We start from the raw sequence: 8,406 nt of genomic DNA, 5'->3' as shown, positions 1-8,406 counted from the left end.
GATATAACGCGAGATCGTCACATTGGTCGCATTTCTCTCTGAAACGGTTACATTTATGGTCTGCCAGCCCTTGTCGCGTGCTGCGGTATGTGGGGAAAATACAAGCAGCACAGTAGAACACAGGAGAAGCATCTAAGTTGATGCAATCGCCCAGTAAGAAGAGCTACTTTTATAGTTTTAGCTATCGATTATTGAATTATTGGTCGGTTTGGTGCCTTGGACATGACCGAGGACCTTAAGATTTTGCATGAACCGAGGACTGGCAGCCACGTAACACGAGAAAATGTGAAAAGTGTTAATATGTAGTAAAAACCTTAGAAAATCTCCGTGTTTCGTCATTCACCATCGAATCGATATAACGCGAGATCGTCACATTGGTCGCATTTCTCTCTGAAACGGTTACATTTATGGTCTGCCAGCCCTTGTCGCGTGCTGCGGTATGTGTGGACAATACAAGCAGCACAGTAGAACACAGGAGAAGCATCTAAGTCGATGCAATCGCCCAGTAAGAAGAGCTACATTTATAGTTTTAGTTATCGATTATTGAATTATTGGTCGGTTTGGTGCCTTGGACATGACCGGGGACCTTAAGATTTTGCATGAACCGAGGACTGGTAGCCACGTAACACGCGAAAATGTGAAAAGTGTTAATATGTAGTAAAAACCTTAGAAAATCTCCGTGTTTCGTCATTCACCATCGAGTCGATATAACGCGAGATCGTCACATTGGTCGCATTTCTCTCTGAAACGGTTACATTTATTGTCTGCCAGCCCTTGTCGCGTGCTGCGGTATGTGGGGACAATACAAGCAGCACAGTAGAACACAGGAGAAGCATCTAAGTTGATGAAATCGCCCAGTAAGAAGAGCTACATTTATAGTTTTAGTTATCGATTATTGAATTATTGGTCGGTTTGGTGCCTTGGACATGACCGAGGACCTTAAGATTTTGCATGAACCGAGGACTGGCAGCCACGTAACACGAGAAAATGTGAAAAGTGTTAATATGTAGTAAAAACCTTAGAAAATCTCTGTGTTTCGTCATTCACCATCGAATCGATATAACGCGAGATCGTCACATTGGTCGCATTTCTCTCTGAAACGGTTACATTTATGGTCTGCCAGCCCTTGTCGCGTGCTGCGGTATGTGGGGACAATACAAGCAGCACAGTAGAACACAGGAGAAGCATCTAAGTTGATGCAATCGCCCAGTAGGAAGAGCTACATTTATAGTTTTAGTTATCGATTATTGAATTATTGGTCGGTTTGGTGCCTTGGACATGACCGAGGACCTTAAGATTTTGCATGAACCGAGGACTGGCAGCCACGTAACAAGAGAAAATGTGAAAAGTGTTAATATTTAGTAAAAACCTTAGAAAATCTCCGTGTTTCGTCATTCACCATCGAATCGATATAACGCGAGATCGTCACATTGGTCGCATTTCTCTCTGAAACGGTTACATTTATGGTCTGCCAGCCCTTGTCGCGTGCTGCGGTATGTGGGGACAATACAAGCAGCACAGTAGAACACAGGAGAAGCATATAAGTTGATGCATTCGCCCAGTAAGAAGAGCTACATTTATAGTTTTAGTTATCGATTATTGAATTATTGGTCGGTTTGGTGCCTTGGACATGACCGAGGTCCTTAAGATTTTGCATGAACCGAGAAAATGTGAAAAGTGTTAATATGTAGTAAAAACCTTAGAAAATCTCCGTGTTTCGTCATTCACCATCGAATCGATATAACGCGAGATCGTCACATTGGTCGCATTTCTCTCTGAAACGGTTACATTTATGGTCTGCCAGCCCTTGTCGCGTGCTGCGGTATGTGGGGACAATACAAGCAGCACAGTAGAACACAGGAGAAGCATCTAAGTTGATGCAATCGCCCAGTAAGAAGAGCTACATTTATAGTTTTAGCTATCGATTATTGAATTATTGGTCGGTTTGGTGCCTTGGACATGACCGAGGACCTTAAGATTTTGCATGAACCGAGGACTGGCAGCCACGTAACACGAGAAAATGTGAAAAGTGTTAATATGTAGTAAAAACCTTAGAAAATCTCCGTGTTTCGTCATTCACCATCGAATCGATATAACGCGAGATCGTCACATTGGTCGCATTTCTCTCTGAAACGGTTACATTTATGGTCTGCCAGCCCTTGTCGCGTGCTGCGGTATGTGGGGACAATACAAGCAGCACAGTAGAACACAGGAGAAGCATCTAAGTTGATGCAATCGCCCAGTAAGAAGAGCTACATTTATAGTTTTAGTTATCGATTATTGAATTATTGGTCGGTTTGGTGCCTTGGACATGACCGAGGACCTTAAGATTTTGCATGAACCGAGGACTGGCAGCCACGTAACACGAGAAAATGTGAAAAGTGTTAATATGTAGTAAAAACCTTAGAAAATCTCCGTGTTTCGTCATTCACCATCGAATCGATATAACGCGAGATCGTCACATTGGTCGCATTTCTCTCTGAAACGGTTACATTTATGGTCTGCCAGCCCTTGTCGCGTGCTGCGGTATGTGGGGACAATACAAGCAGCACAGTAGAACACAGGAGAAGCATCTAAGTTGATGCAATCGCCCAGTAAGAAGAGCTACATTTATAGTTTTAGTTATCGATTATTGAATTATTGGACGGTTTGGTGCCTTGGACATGACCGAGGACCTTAAGATTTTGCATGAACCGAGGACTGGCAGCCACGTAACACGAGAAAATGTGAAAAGTGTTAATATGTAGTAAAAACCTTAGGAAATCTCCGTGTTTCGTCATTCACCATCGAATCGATATAACGCGAGATCGTCACATTGGTCGCATTTCTCTCTGAAACGGTTACATTTATGGTCTGCCAGCCCTTGTCGCGTGCTGCGGTATGTGGGGACAATACAAGCAGCACAGTAGAACACAGGAGAAGCATCTAAGTTGATGCAATCGCCCAGTAATAAGAGCTACATTTATAGTTTTAGTTATCGATTACTGAATTATTGGTCGGTTTGGTGCCTTGGACATGACCGTGGACCTTAAGATTTTGCATGAACCGAGGACTGGCAGCCACGTAACACGAGAAAATGTGAAAAGTGTTAATATGTAGTAAAAACCTTAGAAAATCTCCGTGTTTCGTCATTCACCATCGAATCGCTATAACGCGAGATCGTCACATTGGTCGCATTTCTCTCTGAAACGGTTACATTTATGGTCTGCCAGCCCTTGTCGCGTGCTGCGGTATGTGGGGACAATACAAGCTCACAGTAGAACACAGGAGAAGCATCTAAGCTGATGCAATCGCCCAGTAAGAAGAGCTACATTTATAGTTTTAGTTATCGATTATTGAATTATTGGTCGGTTTGGTGCTTTGCACATGACCGAGGACCTTAAGATTTTGCATGAACCGAGGACTGGCAGCCACGTAACACGAGAAAATGTGAAAAGTGTTAATATGTAGTAAAAACCTTAGAAAATCCCCGTGTTTCGTCATTCACCATCGAATCGATATAAAGAGAGATCGTCACATTGGTCGCATTTCTCTCTGAAACGGTTACATTTATGGTCTGCCAGCCCTTGTCGCGTGCTGCGGTATGTGGGGACAATACAAGCAGCACAGTAGAACACAGGAGAAGCATCTAAGTTGATGCAATCGCCCAGTAAGAAGAGCTACATTTATAGTTTTAGTTATCGATTATTGAATTATTGGTCGGTTTGGTGCCTTGGACATGACCGAGGACCTTAAGATTTTGCATGAACCGAGGACTGGCAGCCACGTAACACGAGAAAATGTGAGAAGTGTTAATATGTAGTAAAAACCTTAGAAAATCTCCGTGTTTCGTCATTCACCATCGAATCGATATAACGCGAGATCGTCACATTGGTCGCATTTCTCTCTGAAACGGTTACATTTATGGTCTGCCAGCCCTTGTCGCGTGTTGCGGTATGTGGGGACAATACAAGCTCACAGTAGAACACAGGAGAAGCATCTAAGTTGATGCAATCGCCCAGTAAGAAGAGCTACATTTATAGTTTTAGTTATCGATTATTGAATTATTGGTCGTTTTGGTGCTTTGCACATGACCGAGGACCTTAAGATTTTGCATGAACCGAGGACTGGCAGCCATGTAACACGAGAAAATGTGAAAAGTGTTAATATGTAGTAAAAACCTTAGAAAATCTCCGTGTTTCGTCATTCACCATCGAATCGATATAACGCGAGATCGTCACATTGGTCGCATTTCTCTCTGAAACGGTTACATTTATGGTCTGCCAGCCCTTGTCGCGTGCTGCGGTATGTGGGGACAATACAAGCAGCACAGTAGAACACAGGAGAAGCATCTAACTTGATGCAATCGCCCAGTAAGAAGAGCTACATTTATAGTTTTAGTTATCGATTATTGAATTATTGGTCGGTTTGGTGCCTTGGACATGACCTAGGACCTTAAGATTTTGCATGAACCGAGGACTGGTACCCACGTAACACGAGAAAATGTGAAAAGTGTTAATATGTAGTAAAAACCTTAGAAAATCTCCGTGTTTCGTCATTCACCATCGAATCGATATAACGCGAGATCGTCACATTGGTCGCATTTCTCTCTGAAACGGTTACATTTATGGTCTACCAGCCCTTGTCGCGTGCTGCGGTATGTGGGGACAATACAAGCAGCACAGTAGAACACAGGAGAAGCATCTAAGTTGATGCAATCGCCCAGTAAGAAGAGCTACATTTATAGTTTTAGTTATCGATTATTGAATTATTGGTCGGTTTGGTGCCTTGGACATGACCGAGGACCTTAAGATTTTGCATGAACCGAGGACTGGCAGCCACGTAACACGAGAAAATGTGAAAAGTGTTAATATGTAGTAAAAACCTCCGTGTTTCTTCACCATCGAATCGATATAACGCGAGATCGTCACATTGGTCGCATTTCTCTCTGAAACGGTTACATTTATGGTCTGCCAGCCCTTGTCGCGTGCTGGGTTATGTGGGGACAATACAAGCAGCACAGTAGAACACAGGAGAAGCATCTAAGTTGATGCAATCGCCCAGTAAGATGAGCTACATTTAAGTTTTAGTTATCGATTATTGAATTATTGGTCGGTTTGGTGCCTTGGACATGACCGAGGACCTTAAGATTTTGCATGAACCGAGGACTGGCAGCCACGTAACACGAGAAAATGTGAAAAGTGTTAATATGTAGTAAAAACCTTAGAAAATCTCCGTGTTTCGTCATTCACCATCGAATCGATATAACGCGAGATCGTCACATTGGTCGCATTTCTCTCTGAAACGGTTACATTTATGGTCTGCCAGCCCTTGTCGCGTGCTGCGGTATGTGGGGACAATACAAGCAGCACAGTAGAACACAGGAGAAGCATCTTAGTTGATGCAATCGCCCAGTAAGAAGAGCTTCATTTATAGTTTTAGTTATCGATTATCGAATTATTGGTCGGTTTGGTGCCTTGGACATGACCGAGGACCTTAAGATTTTACATGAACCGAGGACTGGCAGCCACGTAACACGAGAAAATGTGAAAAGTGTTAATATGTAGTAAAAACCTTAGAAAATCTCCGTGTTTCGTCATTCACCATCGAATCGATATAACGCGAGATCGTCACATTGGTCGCATTTCTCTCTGAAACGGTTACATTTATGAAACTTCCTGGCAGATTAAAACTGTGTGCGCCGACCGAGGCTCGAACTCGGGACCTTTGCCTTTCGCGGGCAAGTGCTCTACCAACTAAGCTACCGAAGCACGACTCACGCCCGGCCCTCACAGCTTTACTTCTGCCAGTATCTCGTCTCCTACCTTCCAAACTTTACAGAAGCTCTCCTGCTTCGGTAGCTCAGTTGGTAGAGCACTTGCCCGCGAAAGGCAAAGGTCCCGAGTTCGAGTCTCGGTCGGCGCACACAGTTTTAATCTGCCAGGAAGTTTCATATCAGCGCACACTCCGCTGCAGAGTGAAAATCTCATTCTGGTTACATTTATGGTCTGCCAGCCCTTGTCGCGTGCTGCGGTATGTGGGGACAATACAAGCAGCACAGTAGAACACAGGAGAAGCATCTTAGTTGATGCAATCGCCCAGTAAGAAGAGCTATATTTATAGTTTTAGTTATCGATTATCGAATTATAGGTCGGTTTGGTGCCTTGGACATGACCGAGGACCTTAAGATTTTACATGAACCGAGGACTGGCAGCCACGTAACACGAGAAAATGTGAAAAGTGTTAATATGTAGTAAAAACCTTAGAAAATCTCCGTGTTTCGTCATTCACCATCGAATCGATATAACGCGAGATCGTCACATTGGTCGCATTTCTCTCTGAAACGGTTACATTTATGGTCTGCCAGCCCTTGTCGCGTGCTGCGGTATGTGGGGACAATACAAGCAGCACAGTAGAACACAGGAGAAGCATCTAAGTTGATGCAATCGCCCAGTAAGAAGAGCTACATTTATAGTTTTAGTTATCGATTATTGAATTATTGGTCGGTTTGGTGAATTGGACATGACCGAGGACCTTAAGATTTTGCATGAACCGAGGACTGGCAGCCACGTAACACGAGAAAATGTGAAAAGTGTTAATATGTAGTAAAAACCTTAGAAAATCTCCTTGTTTCGTCATTCACCATCGAATCGATATAACGCGAGATCGTCACATTGTTCGCATTTCTCTCTGAAACGGTTACATTTATGGTCTGCCAGCCCTTGTCGCGTGCTGCGGTATGTGGGGACAATACAAGCAGTACAGTAGAACACAGGAGAAGCATCTAAGTTGATGCAATCGCCCAGTAAGAAGAGATACATTTATAGTTTTAGTTATCGATTATTGAATTATTGGTCGGTTTGGTGCCTTGGACATGACCGAGGACCTTAAGATTTTACATGAACCGAGGACTGGCAGCCACGTAACACGAGAAAATGTGAAAAGTCTTAATATGTAGTAAAAACCTTAGAAAATCTCCGTGTTTCGTCATTCACCATCGAATCGATATAACGCGAGATCGTCACATTGGTCGCATTTCTCTCTGAAACGGTTACATTTATGGTCTGCCAGCCCTTGTCGCGTGCTGCGGTATGTGGGGACAATACAAGCAGTACAGTAGAACACAGGAGAAGCATCTAAGTTGATGCAATCGCCCAGTAAGAAGAGCTACATTTATAGTTTTAGTTATCGATTATTGAATTATTGGTCGGTTTGGTGCCTTGGACATGACCGAGGACCCTAAGATTTTACATGAACCGAGGACTGGCAGCCACGTAACACGAGAAAATGTGAAAAGTGTTAATATGTAGTAAAAACCTTAGAAAATCCCCGTGTTTCGTCATTCACCATCGAATCGCTATAACGCGAGATCGTCACATTGGTCGCATTTCTCTCTGAAACGGTTACATTTATGGTCTGCCAGCCCTTGTCGCGTGCTGCGGTATGTGGGGACAATACAAGCTCACAGTAGAACACAGGAGAAGCATATAAGTTGATGCAATCGCCCAGTAAGAAGAGCTACATTTATAGTTTTAGTTATCGATTATTGAATTATTGGTCGGTTTGGTGCTTTGCACATGACCGAGGACCTTAAGATTTTGCATGAACCGAGGACTGGCAGCCACGTAACACGAGAAAATGTGAAAAGTGTTAATATGTAGTAAAAACCTTAGAAAATCCCCGTGTTTCGTCATTCACCATCGAATCGATATAACGCAAGATCGTCACATTGGTCGCATTTCTCTCTGAAACGGTTACATTTATGGTCTGCCAGCCCTTGTCGCGTGCTGCGGTATGTGGGGACAATACAAGCAGCACAGTAGAACACAGGAGAAGCATCTAAGTTGATGCAATCGCCCAGTAAGAAGAGCTACATTTATAGTTTTAGTTATCGATTACTGAATTATTGGTCGGTTTGGTGCCTTGGACATGACCGAGGACCTTAAGATTTTGCATGAACCGTGGACTGGCAGCCACGTAACACGAGAAAATGTGAAAAGTGTTAATATGTAGTAAAAACCTTAGAAAATCTCCGTGTTTCGTCATTCACCATCGAATCGATATAACGCGAGATCGTCACATTGGTCGCATTTCTCTCTGAAACGGTTACATTTATGGTCTGCCAGCCCTTGTCGCGTGCTGCGGTATGTGGGGACAATACAAGCTCACAGTAGAACACAGGAGAAGCATCTAAGTTGATGCAATCGCCCAGTAAGAAGAGCTACATTTATAGTTTTAGTTATCGATTATTGAATTATTGGTCGGTTTGGTGCTTTGCACATGACCGAGGACCTTAAGATTTTGCATGAACCGAGGACTGGCAGCCACGTAACACGAGAAAATGTGAAAAGTGTTAATATGTAGTAAAAACCTTAGAAAATCCCCGTGTTTCGTCATTCACCATCGAATCGATATAACGCGAGATCG

The 8,406-nt window shown here is 43.3% G+C and overlaps 1 non-coding gene across 1 annotated transcript; it reads left to right on the top strand.

Annotated features, from left to right (window-relative positions):
• The first annotated feature begins 5,830 nt into the window (after positions 1-5,830).
• Positions 5,831-5,904, top strand: Trnas-cga (transfer RNA serine (anticodon CGA)). Its single transcript has one exon. It is a non-coding gene; the product is annotated as a tRNA-Ser (tRNA).
• The last annotated feature ends 2,502 nt before the right edge of the window (positions 5,905-8,406 follow it).

This window comes from Schistocerca nitens, chromosome 12, assembly GCF_023898315.1.
Source record: "Schistocerca nitens isolate TAMUIC-IGC-003100 chromosome 12, iqSchNite1.1, whole genome shotgun sequence".
NCBI lineage: Eukaryota > Metazoa > Arthropoda > Insecta > Orthoptera > Acrididae > Schistocerca > Schistocerca nitens.
The sequence above is the reverse complement of the archived record's forward strand: the minus strand, read 5'-3'. Positions and strand labels throughout refer to the sequence as shown.